General features: G+C 38.7%; 1 long non-coding RNA gene and 1 pseudogene across 2 annotated transcripts in view; one reads left to right on the plus strand and one right to left on the minus strand.

The window, feature by feature from the left end:
- LOC124978953 (uncharacterized) overlaps positions 1-16049 on the minus strand; it is a 53049-nt gene that overhangs the window by 30945 nt on the left and 6055 nt on the right. Inside the window, exon 3 of one of the 2 annotated variants that reach the window (XR_007107594.1) lies at positions 9300-10970. The exons of the other annotated variant lie outside the window; for it this stretch is intronic. This is a non-coding gene — a long non-coding RNA (uncharacterized LOC124978953). Of the gene's footprint in view, positions 1-9299; positions 10971-16049 lie in introns of those variants that run through there. 2 annotated transcript variants of the gene reach the window in all.
- Positions 13309-13864, plus strand: LOC124978952 (60S ribosomal protein L17-like; annotated as a pseudogene).

The following is a 16049-nucleotide window of genomic DNA, read 5'->3' on the forward strand; positions in this document are numbered from 1 at the left end:
AAGTGGGTAAGAGTTCCACAGAGTGAGAGAGAGGACAAGCAAGGAGAAGTTCTGGGAGCCAGTGGATTTCACAGCTTTGCCTAAGGCCATCCCTGAAGGACATTATGTGAGGGACCATAGTGATTTAATGGGAACGACTTGACCTGGAAAAAGAAACAAAAGTTTTGCCATAGTCAGTGGAAAATGAGCAACCACTTCCAGTGCTTGAGGTTTGCACCAAAAAACAGTAAATGAAAAAAAGTAGAATAGGTGGCTGCTTGGTCTCTCCTGCTCCTGCACTACTCACCTAAAGAGAGCTCTGTGTATACTAGTTATCTACCTCCACATAAGAACTCCCAGGGCATTGACTCTGAGGATTAGTATCTGAAGACCTGGAATAAAGTTATAGATAAAAACAGAGACCTTTGTACAGGATGGTTTCTGTCACTGAAATATCATACGATGACAGACAACACAGTTCAGTCCTCAAAGGACGAGTAATGTGGAAATAACATGGGACTCAATATTTGTGTGCTTAATTTTGAAAATAGCATCACTTTAGAGGAAATTACTAAGGGCTTTCAGCTTCTATTCCTTTACCTATAAAGAGCAGGTTTGATATGAAAAATGAATGAAATAATGCATGCAAATCCCTGATAAGAAGTGTTGAATCTTAGTTTCTTTTTCAATTGTGCATGAGGCAAAATCTTTTGAATTTTCAGGACTTCTACAGTCATTTCCTCCTTCCTTCCATCACATCTCAATGACTGGCCTGCCTATTAATAAGGTAATACCTATGGGAGATCTCAAGTTTAACAGGAATTTAATGGAGAGGAGCTAAACCTACAGCTCATATGCTTTAATCATGGGAAATGTGGTTCATTCCCTCCATGGCCTCCCTGATGCTGATATAATTCCAACTGCTGCTCCATAATTTCCTCTCTAGTGAAGCTTGGGGCCCAAGGGCACCTTGAAGCTGGATGAATTGTGGAGACCCCCTCAGGCCCACACTCCAGCATCCCATCCTGATGTAAGCTGCCTGTAATCACGTGGTTGCACATGGATTGACTTCCAAGTCCAAACAAGCCTTATATCTCTCTGCCATAGTGGGAAGTTGATGAATTCTGCTCTCTATCCAGTGTTTTATGTGCCTTCTATGTATTTTTCCAGTCATACCTGTTGTAGCATATAACTTATCTGTACAATATCCTTTCAAACATAATGTGTGCATAATGGCTAAGACTAAATAGAAAATAAATACACATTAATAGTTCCTTGTATGCAGAGTGAAACTGCCCTCTCTAAGTCACATTACTCAGGGTCAGATTCTGTTCTGTGATAGAGATAAGAAAACCAGTGAAGTTAGGGAATTACCAAGCATTGTAATCTGAGCACAGGAAATCCTCCAGAATCCACTTTCTTAGAACAAGAATTCCACCCTGCCTGTGCTCCTATACCTACGCCAGCTTCTCAGGAATCCACTAAATACCTTCTCAGAAACAGGAGTTCCAAAAGCATTCATCAAAAATGATCTTAGTGAATGAACCCTAACATAGTCTGTGTCTCTGTGTAAACTTTCAAGATATTTACCAAGAATTCCCTTGTTTCTTACTATCCCTCACCTCCCTTGTGATACCACCATGCTCCAACCTAGCAATACCATGAGACGGAAATCACATCATGCCAGATTTCTGTTCCAAACAGTCCTATGATTTCTGGTCCTCTAATACCAAAGTCCTTCAACTTGCCAACATCACCCCAGTGTGTCCAGCCCTCACCCTCAGTGACAGGTCCCTCTCAGACCCTTTCTCTTCTAGCTGGTTTCCAACTTGCCTCCCTTGGCCTCCTTGCAGTTCTTCAAACCCACAGGGCCTACTCCACTCTCACCAGCAACCTGCTCACTCACTCTCTCGTCTGCTTGATGACTTGTCCCAGATACCATCTCCTGATGGAAGTCTGGCCTGTCCACCCTGTGAGTGGGAACTCGCACCCACTCACAGCATCCTTTCTCTGTCATTTTGCTTTGTTATTTTGAACAGGTAATTTAACACAAAATAACATGTTTTACACACACACACAAATACACATACATACAGGTTACTGATTCCAGCACCTCTCAAGAATACCAAAATCCAAGGATGCTCTCAAGTTCCTTATATCAAATGGTGCAGCCTTCACTTCAACCTACACACATCCTCTTGTATACTTTAAATCATCCCTAGATTACTTATAATACCTAGTGCACTGATGCTGTGTAAATAATTGTTACACTGCATTATTTAGGAAAACAATTTCAAGAAAAAATCTACAGGTTTAGTACAGATGCAATTTTTTTCTGGATATTTTTTATTGCAGTTCTTTGAATCTGTGTGTGCAAAATCTATAGTTATAGAGGCCTGACTGTATAAATATTTTTTAACATTTATGTTTTCACATTCAAAAGAAAGCTCATGGGGGCAGCCGTATTTGAAATCTTTGCTGCTATTCTGTCTTGAGCATGGGGCTGGGACAGAATAGTCAGTCTTTGCATATTTATTTAGAAAATGGATCCATAGGAGATATGCTTGAACTTTTAAAAGTATTTTGAGCAAACACTGCTTCAAAAATCCCTTAAGTGAAAGCTGAATTTATCAAACAAGATAAAGAGGAATACTTCTGGTTAAAGCCTGATCTTTGTATCAATTTAGTTAACACTTAGATGGCATTTGCTATGCCAGGCTGTGTTTCAAGGATGTTACATATATTTACATGATTTATTTCCACAAGAACCCATTGATATTCTTACTATTATTTCCCTAATTATACACATGTGGAAACTGAGACACAGTGAGATTTGGATATGTGTCTGATGTCACCCATTGAGCACAATGGGAGGCCTGGATTTTGACTGCTCACCACCTCCCTCCACTAGTACTGCAAGTGCCAGGCCTCTCAGAATGGTGCCTGTGACAGTCACAGAAGCTCTGAGTTCCCAGGCTCCCAGTTCAACATCCTCACCTCTACTGGCTTCAGTGCAGACAGTGAGAGAGGCCCAATCCCCATATGGTCTGCCCAGCCCAGTCTTCTCACATGAGCACCTGTGCATTTATATACACTTTTTCTCCTTTTGGAATGTCTGTCTCATCTTCATTTGTCTGACAAACTGCTGGTCATTTTAGATGTGTTCATTATTCCAAGGTTTTTTCTATGAAACCCTGCAGAGTTAATCTTCTCCTCAATAAATTGTGCACATTTATTAACATAGTTTCCATATTGATTTACTATTACTTGTCTGGGAATTCTAATCCCCCTACTACACCGTGAGCTTCTTGGCAGGAAGGACTAGGTCTGGGTTGCTGCTGCACCCTATAACCAGATATCCTGCCAGGAAACCCCCACAGACTCATGGCGAATACTCATCAATAGGCACTGCAACTACTTGTCAAAGGTCACAAGACTGGAGAAGAAAAAATATGAGATTTGAAAAAATTTTATTCTGTTACAGAATGGGTTTAATTCCATAAAACAATCTTGCTTCTCCCTGCATCTTTCACTTTACATATTCAACAAACCATTACACTCCATTTTCTGTCCTCATTCCTGCAGCATCTTTTTAACAAATCCAAAAACAAGACCATGTCTTCTGAATTCCCCTCATTTAATTACTGTAAACACAGCTCATCTAGCCCCAACCCCTTCAGTGCAGGTACTAGTAAGGGTGGTTTCCTTTGCTAGGAACAAAGTGTCAGCCCTATTTGGCTTAAGCCCTAAGAAGGTCATTACCTAACAAACAATTAGTCCAGAGGAAATTCATTTCCTGGGTTTCTTCATGTGTGGAGATAGCCAAAACCCTTCTAGGTTCCCCTGAAGAAGGATAACATCCAGTTAAAAATGAGAGAGGCATTTCCCTTAATTCACCTGCTTTTTTTTTTTTAAAGGAGTTGTCAAATAAAAAAATCATTACCTAGATAAGCAAAGGATTTATTAGAAATGTTTATAGCACTAATCACAGAGAAGTTATTACAGGGGGGAAGATGATCATATCCTGAGAGCTGCAAGCATCTTTAAAAAATAGGCAGAAAAGGGTCTTTTCTTTATGGGGAAGAGTAAATAGATGGAAGGAGTCTGACCAGGTGTGGGGAAGTGGGATGCAGGGTGGTGAATTAGCAGACAGAAATGCTTCACCCTGAGGCACCCTGTTTTCAGAGGTGTTCTGTGCAGGCTTAGGCTGGAACTGGACCAAAGTTCAGGGGTCTGGTGGAAAGAGACAAGCTTAACTACAGTTAATCCAAATCTAGGCAGCAAGTATTATGTCCAAGATTAGTCAGTGGGTACCAGCAGTTCAGCTAAACTTTCAATGAAGCAGAGAACCAGAATTAAATAAATCTGGTATGACCTGATTATAGGTCAAAAAGGTATCATGAGTCATCTAAGTATTATGGGCAGGTCTGTGCAGTAAGCCTTTTTTCCAAGGCACATAGGGTGGGGAATTCTTTATCCATCATTTGTTCAGAATCACAAGGTACAGCTGAACTTCAATATTTTTTCTCAGTACCTCAATAAGAAGTCTACCCTGGATACTCAATGGATTGAATTGGGTTATGTGCCAGGGTCTAGCTGCAAAAAGGCTGTGGAAGGGATTAATAAGCATTTTTAGCAGTTGTAGTGGAACACAGGCTATCCCAACAGGGAAGAGGTTAAAAGGACTGGAATGGTTCCAAAGGAGTGACCATAAGAGCCCATCGATGTTATAAAATGTCCTATCTCTTTACCAAAAGCAACTTTCCCATGCAGGATGGAACAGAGAGCAACACATGAGCCCTAGCACAGTTACGGACTAATCAACAATAACTGAAAGAGCCATTGCTTCATGTTTTGCCTTTTGTACTGTATGTTAGCACTTAGCCAGAGCCTGACACAGAGAGAACATCAAATATATATTTAGAGCTGATTATGTGCTAATGAAGGTATATTGTAGAAATCATAAAATAAATACCTGAGGTTCATTCATACATGTGATCGATAAAAGGTAGACGATTTGTCACTGAATTCTCCATATTTGCATTTTCTTCTCAGGGTCTTAAAACATTAGCAATTCATTATACATGAAAACGGGTCTTCTTAAAATTATGTAACCCGGAACAGTTTCAAATGGCATGGTCCTTCTTAGGGCCCCTTAAAGCAACCAGAGTTTCCATTAATCTTAAAGAAGGCCATGAGCAATGCAAACTTCTTCTGGTAAAATTTTAATCACTCCCTGGTGTACACAAAATAAAGTATATAACCACTCGTCTCAAATTTGCAGGCTTTCTTGTGGTTGACTCCAGGCTCCTTTTCTGGCTGAATTTGTCCACAACTGTTCCTTATTTGTGGGCCAAATGAAACCAAGTGTCACCCATTCATTTATCCATTCAACACATAAAGCTGGAAGACCTACTATGTGCCAGGTACCATCACAGACATTTGCAACAGTAGCTACTAGACAGTCATCCCTGGACTCATGGAGCTGATATTTTAGCAATGGATGGTAAGTAGTCACCAATAAACATAGACAATAAGCAAGCACACAGTGTCTTAAGAGGTTCTTTGTGTGCCAAGAAAAAAAATGAAGATGTGGGAGCAGGACTATGGATATTAGGTCTGACAGGGGGCAGCTGATAGAATTACAAATAAATAGTGCCTCCTTGAGAAGATGCAGTTGGAACAAAGACATTAGTGGTAAGGGGTCTCCAAGCAGGTTTTGATGGTTCCAGGTTGAGAAAAGAGCCAAATCATAGGTCTCAGGTGGATGCATCCCTGATGTGTGTGAGATATGGCAGGGCCATTGTGGAGGAGCAGAGTGCAGCAGAGAGAGGACGGGCAAGGAAGACAGAGAGATAGCTGCAGCTGGGACAAGAAGGGCTTATGGATGTGGTTTCTACTCTGAGCACATGGAGTGGAAACCAGAGGTGGATGTGGGCCATGGAAGAAGTGACACAATTTTTATTTTAGAAGGTTCAATCCTGCTGTCCTGCTGAAACTAGATTGTAATCAGGGAATGAGAAAGGGCAGAAGACTTGTGAGAAGGAAGCTGTTTAAGAGTGAATGGTGACTGGGGTGGCTGCAGGAAATGTGGTTAGGAACAGTTAGTGTCTGAAGAACTTTGAGGTAGAGCCAACTGGCCTTCCTGATGGAGTGGATGTGGGCTATAGGCAAAAGGGAACAGTTTAGGGTGACTATGGACTTTGGCCTGAGAATAAGGGCATGGGTCTGGTGAGAAAGGAGTGAGTGGTTGAAGGGGTGCAGTTTGGTGTACCTTTATATTGTGAAATCTATTAGACAGTCATGTGGGGAAGGTCCCTGGTCCTCAACAGCTTCCATTTCTATATCTCAGTCCATACTCTTCTCCCCATCCCCAAGCCCCTGTCTTCTACCTTTTCACATTCAATTTTCTATCTATTCATTTAAATCAATATCAAACACTATTGCTTATGGAAGTCATCCTTTTAATTATTTCTGTAGGGGAAAAATTTGTTCCTTTATTTAAACCAGAGTAATTGTCACTCATTCATCCATTCATTATATAACCCTCATCCATTTAACACTAACTGAGCATTACCAGGCCACACATTCCTTTCTAGAAATTGCAGATACAGTGGAAATGAAGACAAGCAAGATCACTGCCTTTGTACAACTTTAATACTAGACGGAAGGAAGAAAAGAAAATCAAGAAACACATGAAAAAGGATCTCAAATATGGATGAGTACTACAGAGTAAAAAGATCATGACACTGTGGAGCCGAATGCCTTATTTTATGGATGCATGGAATTGAGACTTGGATGGGCTGGATGACTCCCATCTCCAGATTACAGTGAAGATAGAATTGTAGCCTTGCTAGACCCCATGCTGGAGTCACCCAGCTAAAAATATATAATGACAACATTAATTATAATTAATGATAATAATAATGACAGGATCATTCCTGAACCTGGGTCTGCTAGCTTGGGACCAAGGCTGCTTCCCTTGCACCGGACTCTCGCCTCTGTGTGCAGTTCTTAGTGTAATTAGGCATATAATGAATACTTATGTTGAGCAAGATAATGCTATTTTCTAAAAGAAACATGAATATATGGAGTAAATTGTTGAACAAAGAGAATCTACTGGGGCATATGAAATTAAAATGTTGCCAGAAGGTCAAAATTAATTTTGGAAATATTGGTGAAACCGAGAGTTTTACAAAAAGAAAATTGAGAAAATAAAAACTGCATGAGCTCAAAGAATAAAAAGGCCAAAACATCTATCCAGAGGTCTTTTGCCTTGGCTAGAATTCATTAACTTTTGTTTTGGCTTCCACTATTTGAAAAAGTTCTGCCTAGAGGAATTCTTTAATTTGAACTTAATGTGGCCAGTGGAGGCAAAGTGGGGTTTGGAAGGGCTCAAGGGCTGAGCAGATGCTGGGAAGAGTCCAAGACCACCCAGGGATGTCCAGAATCGATGGATGCTGGGGGCAGAGCGGGGAGGAAGTGCTTTTTGATGTTAGACAGTGTGATAATGACTACCTGTGAGCCAGAATCAATCTTTCCTGTAAAGACAGATGCCCTCAAAGAGCACAGCACACAGAGTTTAATAGCTCTCTTGTCTTCTTTGTCTTCTGGCAATTGACAAAGTCTCACCAATGGGACAGTTTCTCAACTGAAGCATCAGGATTCAGTTCTCAGATTTTCAAAGCTTATTTTCACTTTTTTCCATCACCATTTAATAGTGTTTGAGGTAAAGGATATGGTAATTAGCTTGATACAATCATTCTACTATAAATGAATAGAATCTATATATATATATGTGTGTGTATATATATATATATATATATATATATATATATGCCTGTGTGTATATATATAACTATGTAACCTCTCTGTATGTATATATCATATCATCTATTACATATCTGCCATTACATCACTTTGTACCTCATAAATATAGTTATAATTCATCAATATTTAATAAAAAGTTTTTCTACTATATATATATACACATATATATATTTTAACATAAAATGTAAAATATTTTTTCATATACAAACATGTGATCTTCAAATTAAATGTATCCAAAAAAGAGGGGGAAGCAACATCTCTATAACCCTACTACACAAGCACAATCTTCTGTAGCACATTATATTCCTTTACTATTTCATTATATATGCAGTTCATTGATACTACCATTGCTTTTTTATCTTTGTAATTTGTAGAAATTCTCATTACCTACTTTATAATAGGATTCTATAGCACGACTTAGTAGTTAAAAGTACCTTTTCTAAAACCAGTTTGCCTAACTTTGAATGGCACCCCTCTATATCTTAGCAGTACCACACTGGGCAGAGATAATAATAGTTATTATCTGATAGTAAGGGCTTCATGAATAACCTTTCTCACAGCAATGATCACCATTGTTATGATTATTTATAAAATACATTCATATATAAATGTGTTTATATTTAAGGTTGCTGAAACAAGAAAGATCATGTTCTTTTAAGCCTCACCAAAGAATATCAGAATTTGGCAGTGCTGGGAATCAAACCCAGGACTTGTACATGCTATGCAATCTCTCAATCAGTGAGCTACATTGCCAGCCTCCTTTTATCAGAATGTGAAAGGCAACACTTGTTTCGATATGATATGATGTAGAATGTGTTGCCAGTCTTCAACATTCTGTGCATGCCAACTGAAGGGATCCCTACTAAAACATCACAACTCTTAATCTAGGTCTTTTTCTAGTCTGTTTTGAGGGGGATGTTAGAATTTAATGTTTGATGTTAAAAATATGACCAGAATGAATGAATATGTTTGTGTAAAAGAATTTAAAAATGAAATATGATTTCCAGAGTTAGATCCTCAAATAAGGAATTTCCAGGTCAAAATGTACGCCTCTCTATATAACTCTTGAGTTCATATTGTCACACATATTTCAAACAAGTAGTCATATTCACTCTTGTCATTAACAAGATAAAATTCTCTAATTTGTCATATCGCTTTTTCACAAAGTTCTTATTTTACTTAACCTGTGCTCATTTCAAAGAATAAATTAGTTTTCCATTACCACTTTTAATTTGAGAGGCAGAACAGCAAAATAGCTTACAGCCCTAACTTGGGAGCCAATTAGTTATATCCCAGTTCTGCCTCTTGGTTCAGTTTGCCATTTATTACTTAAACATATGACTATTTCTTGCAAACACTTACTGGGAAGTTGCCAGTCACATCCTTCCAGAAGTTACCATTCCTTCTTTGTAATTCCATAGCACAATGCCTACGCTTCTGGGGATCATTTATAACAACAACCTACTAAATAAGATAGCAATCATGCCCATTTGTATATTGCAAGCTACTTACATAATCAATGCCTAAAACAGAGTAAGAATTGAACCTATATTTCAATATCCAGACCCATTTTGGTAAAGAATAGAGATAATTATAGCAGTATCACTAAAAACAAAGAATTTATTGATCACCTACAATGAATCACTTTATGTGGCAGGTTTTCAATCATGGTAATGATCTTACAAGTTAAGAATTGCCAACTCAATTTATGGGTGCAGTGGGTTGAATCATGCCCCTCAAAACTTCCTGTCCAGGCAGGACCTGAAAATATGACCTTATTCAGAAATAGGGTCTTTGCAAACATAATTAATTAAATTTCTTGAAATGAAAACATTCTGGACTTAGGGGGTCCCTTACTCCAATGAATGTTGCCCTTATGAGAAGAAGAGAGGATACACAGACACAGAGAAGAGCAGGTAGAGACTGTTGTTACACTGCCACAAGCTGAGGAAAGCCAGCATCCACTTGAAGTGGAAAGGGGAAAGTGGGGATTCTCCCTAGAACTTTCAGAGGAAGTGTGGCCCCACCAGCACCTTGAGTTTAGACTTCAAGTGTCAAAAAACAAGAGGGAATAAATCCCTGTTTTTTAGCTATGAATTTTGTTGTAGTAAGTTATGACAGAAAATAAAAACAGGGGTTAGGGAATCTGATGCTCTGAGCTTCCCAGTCCTCTTCTCTGGCTTCAGTTTATATGCTAGTATGTGGAGGAACTTGGATTTTCCTGGATTCCAGGACAAATACCACATCTTGTACAAACGTCCCCAGGTTGTTGATAATGGACTACCAGAGAACTTTGGCTAATGCAGAGAATGGGTTCTAATAACAAGTAAATGATGATTTCCAAATATATTCCAAATCAGTTTGATTTAGATGTATTTCCTTCATTTAACTGTTTGTGTGAAATCTTCCCAGCCCGACTTCCTTTTACAGTGATGTTATGTTATCATTACAACAGATAACATAATAGGTTGGCCTTATGACTCTTGTTTTCATGTTGACAGTACTTCACCAGACAAACCCTCACCTGCCTCTCCTCATGGGTCTCACTTTATAAGAGAAGCACATGCTCCTGCTACATGAACACCCCCAATCTCCCCCATCCGAAGATAAAGCAACACCTGTTTTCCTCAATGTCAGGCACAAAATAATAGGGTACTACTTTTCGATCTTTGGAGAACGATATTGCTAAATATGTAAAGGATTAATAATTTTAAAGTATTTTTAAAAGGAATTTTTAGATTGCCATCTCAAGTCATGGGTTAATAGTCTCCACCTAGTATAGCCTGCAGCACGAAGGGCGAAAACAATTTAAGATTTCTACTTACTGGCTTTCATGATGTAAATGTTTGGTTTGGTACAATTTGAGTTTTCAAATGACATTTGGCATTAGGTTGTCATAAAACATTTGACTCATGGTCCATCTATTGTATTTTGCTCTGAGCACACATCTTATGGTTTCAATTTCTCAGAATTACCCATAAATTACTAAATTATCTTATCGTATTACTTCATCTCCTTCTCTCCCTTCAAAAGAGTATGAAGTAATCAGAAAACTCAAGGAGATATTCTGGGCTTCCATGTGAATTCTCCAATACGACTCAGCTTCTGAAGCAAGACTCAAGAGGAGGTGAGGAGAAAAGAAAAGCAGACCTCAATCAAACCTGAAAAAAACAATACATCTGTGAAACTTAAAGAACACCATACTTATTTTATTAACTCTTTTACTTTTAATTGACACAATGTTTGAACATATTTATGGAATATGTAAACAATGATGATTAAATCAGGGTAATTAGCATTTCTATGTTCTTAGACATTTATTGTTTCTATTTGTCAGGAACTGTTGGACTCTTTCTGGTTATTTTAAAATATGTTATAAGTGGTTGTTAATTATTATAGTCACCCTAATATGTTATAGAATACTAAAACTAATTCCTCTGATTGAATTGCTTTCAGTACCTGTTGTCCAACTTATTTTAGCCTCCCATACCCCTACCCATCCTAGTCTCTAGTTACCACTGTTCTATTCTCTATTTCTTCAATAAATGGGTGCTGAGAAGACTGGAAATCCATGTTCATAATAAAGAAACTAGACCCCTACCTCTCACCATATCCAAAATCAACTGAAAATGAATCAAAAACCTAAATGTAAGACCTGAAATTGCAAAACTACTAAACACTATAATTTTAAGACTAATTCCAGCAGCTCCTTAATACCTGGAAGGTGGAATAGCTTATTTAAAGTATGTAATCTGTGAGTGGCTATGAGATGTTGGATATATTATTAACCTCTCAGAGCCACCTTTTCCATAAACAAACAAATAAGAGCAGTAAATAGTTCTTGCAATTGTAGTGAGTTTTAATTGTGGAATTATAACTACAAATACCTACTACCATCAATAAATGTAATGAAATACAGCTGGAACTCAATAAATAATATTGAAACTCACAGTCTGGCATGCCACAATTCCCGAGTTTTACAAAATCCAATAATAATTAAATAGTAGGGAGGATTTTAGTTTTCACCATTCCAAGATGATAGATTTCAGTTACAAAACAGTCTCCTTTGGTTGAGAGTTCTTTAGGGTGCTCAGTTAGCTAGGACTGAGCATTAATTACTAATAAATATTAATTGCTATTGTCTTTTGCACATTTTCTGTGAGCCAGACACTGTGCTAGGATCTGTGCTAGAATCACTTACTGAAGGACTGCTTGAATGGAATTTCCTCTATTGGACTCAGAATTGTTCTTATCATCAACAAAACCATGGAGTCCAACCCAGGAATGTCACTTGCCATGAGAGCTTCTGTGTTTTCAAACAAGCTTCTTCAGGCTTATCCAGATGAACCTAATAATTTTTTTTTTAATTTGTGCATATTGATTATATAGAATAATGGGCTTCATTGTTGCATATTTGTAGATGCTGATAACATATCTTAATTTTCAAGTTCAAGATAGAGATATTTTATGTAGATATAGAATAGGGCAACTAGGTTGATATTTTCTCATTGTGAAATAATTATGATATGCTCACAAATTCATCTGCAAATACAAACAATTGGAGCAGTAAAGGAACAGTGGTTTAACTTTTAACCAGGGAAAGAAAGTGTTAATACCCCAACTAAAATAATTATTTACATAGAGTCCCCAAGAGTGTGATAATGACAAATCCATTGGCTATTTTCTAGCCTTATCATAACCATATTGCTTAAATCAACACAATTAACGTTTACTCCCTTCATAAAGCACTTTCTTCTTTTGTCTTCCTTCATAACCACACACATGCATGTTTCCTCCTATCTCACCAGGTCTCCTTCCCGAGAGGATCCTTCTTTGCAGAATATCTACAAACTTTGTGCCTCAGAATTCAGTTCTGTTGTGCTTTTACTTTCTCCCCACAAACTCTCCCTAAGTGATTGTATTACTCAACTTCACATTACTATAATGGACTACTTGGAGCAATTAACTTATAAAGAGAAAAATATTAATTTAGATCACAGTTCTGGAGAATCCCATCCAAGATTAGGTGGTCTCATTGCTTTTGGCTTCTGTGAGAGCACCATATGGCAATGGTAGTTTTCAATGGTGTCAGAGCAAACCATTCACATGATGACCCACGAATTAGAGAAAAAAAAAAAAAAAAAAAACTTAGGAATTCCCACAATTCTTTTTTAGGATGTGCCTCCAATGACCTAAGAATTTCTCATAGGGCTACACCACCTAAAAGTCCATAGCACCTCCCAATGGTACCACCCTGGGGACAAAGCCTTTAACACACACAAATTTGGGGGACACTATCCATATTTGAAGCATAGCAGTAATCACAATTATTCCATTATATATAAGTTATCAATGGAAGAATCACTTTATAGTATCAGAATGATATAATACTGCGCTCTTGATTCACACATGCTGCATCTGTGAGACGTTTCGATACTTCAAGGTCATATCAAAGTTCTCATGGCTCTTCCTGTAAGTGGCCTCAGGTGATCTGTGAAAATGGTCTGCTACTCTCCTGACCTGGAAAAACCCACAAAATCATGCAAATCAAGAGATTCGAATATTCGTGTTCACTTTAAAAACACCTGTGAAACCGCGCAGGCCATCAAGGGTATGCATGTCTGAAAAGCTACCAAGTACCTGGAGGATGTCACTTTAAAGAAGTAATGTGTGCCATTCCAGTGTTACAATGGTGGAGTTGGTAGATGCGCCCAGGCCAAACAGTGGAGCTGGACACAGGGACGGTGGCCCAAAAAGAGGGCTGAATTTTTTGCTGTACATGCTTAAAAATGCAGAGAGTAATGCTGAAGTTAAGAGTTTGGATGTAGATTCTCTGGTCACTGAACACATCCAGGTGAACAAAGCACCCAAGATGCACCACGGTACTTACAGAACTCATGGTCAGATTAACCCATACATGAGTTCCCCCTGCCACATCAAGATGATCCTCACTGAAAAGGAACAGGTGGTTCCTAAACCAGAAAAGGAGATTGCACAGAAGGAAAAGATATCCCAGAAGAAACTAAAGAAACAAAAACTTATGGCACAGGAATAAATTCAGCATAAAATAAATGCAAATAAAAGGAAAGAAAAAAGTTCTCATGATAATTTTATGCAAAGTATTTTTTAATGATTTATAGAATTTTCAAACATGCAAAAAACTGGACAGTAATGAGTCCATCATTTAGTTTCTATAGTTGTATACAGAAATGAAATCTCAACCAAATATAGTTTAACCTTCACCCACTATAGTAGTAAGCCTAACTAAAAACACCATTTCTTAAGCAAAAGAAGTATTAACTATTTTTGACTTATTCCTTAACTTTATTCTTCACATCCACATTACAGATGCTCCTCCATTTATGATGGGATTTTATTCTGATAAACACATTGAAACCATAAACGCATTTGGTACACCTAACCTATAAAGTATCATAGCCTAGTAACATAGACTATGCACTGTAGCTTAGCAACATACACTGTAGAGTATTAGTTGTTTTTCGTCATTATTGTAGGACTGACTGGAAGCTGGACTCACTGCCACCATCCAGCATCATAAGAGCGTATCCTACTACTGATCATTAGGCCAGGAAAAGATCCAAATTCAAAGCCTAAATTATGGCTTCTACTGAATGTTGTGTTGCTTTTACACCATCATAAAGTCGAAAATCCCACAAATATAATCATCCTAAATTGAGGCCATTTGCATTACTAAGTACCTTGAGCATAATTCCTAAACACAACTTGAAAACATAAACTTTGCTCTAATGCCCCCATAGCAGTCTAGGATCTGAACTGCCATCCTTCAGTCTTGGTGGAATAAGCATGTTATTATCTGATATATAGCTTCTCATCTTCATCCTAGGCATGAAATCCAAGCCATGGACAAGAGTCAGCTGGCCTGTAGTGACCTGGTGCTTACTTTCCATACCCAGCCTCTGTCTATCCCCCACTTATTCATCACACTCCAGGTTTTCCTTCAGTTCCAGATGATGTGGAAAAGAGACTACTGGAGTAGATTAAGAAGGAAGTAGAGAGCATGGAGTTAAATATCTTTTGAAACTATTTCTTTGCATTTAAAGAAGAGGAATATGGCAGTTGCCAAATGGAAATAAAGGAAAAATATTTGCTTCTTTTTTTTCATTTTACATATAGATGGTATTAGAGCATGCATTTATGTTAATGGAAACTAACCAACAGAAATATGGATGCCTTCTGGTTCAGGAGAAAGAGAATAAACAGGTAGAATAAGAAGAGATGAGACACACAGTCTCTGGGATAACTGAACTGGAATTACTAATAGGGTAGGAGACAATTCTAACTTTGTAATAGGAATTTTAAAAGTAAGGCTAAGGAGAGCTGGGCACAGTTGTGCACACCTGTAATCCCAGCAGCTGGGGAGGCTGAGGCAGGAGGATCCCAATTTCTAAGTCAGCCTCAGCAACTTAGCAAGGCCTGAACAATTTAACAAGACCCTGTCTCAAAAAAAAAAAAAAAAAAAAGAGAGAAAGGAGTGTTGCCCAGTGGCTAAGGACCCCTGGGTTCACTTTCTGGTATGGAAAAAAAATAAAATAAAGTTAAGGAGAAGTGAAGCAATTGGTTGGTAACAGCATAATGAGAGTAGGTATTGATTTCTTTGGCTCTGTATTTCACTTGAGCAATGTCACAATTCAGAGTGGAGCTAAAAGGAATGATACAATGGTTTTGTGAAGTCAGTCATTGCACAACATTTACTCTTTGGAGTGAAAAACGATGCTTACATAAAACATATAAGATGGGAGATCCAAGATGGCGGACTAGAGGGTGACTATATCTCCCATCGCTCCAGAACTCAGGATTCAAGAAGGAGAGGTATTGAGAGACTTGGACCCACACAGAGCTGTGGGGTGAGTCTCTCCCACCAGGTGAAGCTCAGCCAGGGCGGCAGGCCTGGACAGGGGCAGCTTTTCAGAGCAGGGCAGGGCAGCAAGAGACTTCCCCAAGCAGCCCTGCTCCCTCCAGTGGCAGGCCCGGTCCACAGCCAAGTTCTCAGAGCAGGCCCGCTCAGTGAGAGCTTTTCCGCACAGAGCCAACCCCAAGCCCTGAACCCAGTGGCGGGCCCCGGCCAGCAGGTGGCTTCTGGGACCAAGGCAGGACAGGGAGAGGATTTCAACGAGCAGCCTGGCTCCCTCAGGTAGGGACAGGCCTTGTCTGTAGACAGCTTCTAAGAGCAGGACAGCCCAGTGAGAGGATTTCCACAC

Source organism: Sciurus carolinensis, chromosome 3 (assembly GCF_902686445.1).
Source record: "Sciurus carolinensis chromosome 3, mSciCar1.2, whole genome shotgun sequence".
In the NCBI taxonomy this organism is placed as follows: domain Eukaryota; kingdom Metazoa; phylum Chordata; class Mammalia; order Rodentia; family Sciuridae; genus Sciurus; species Sciurus carolinensis.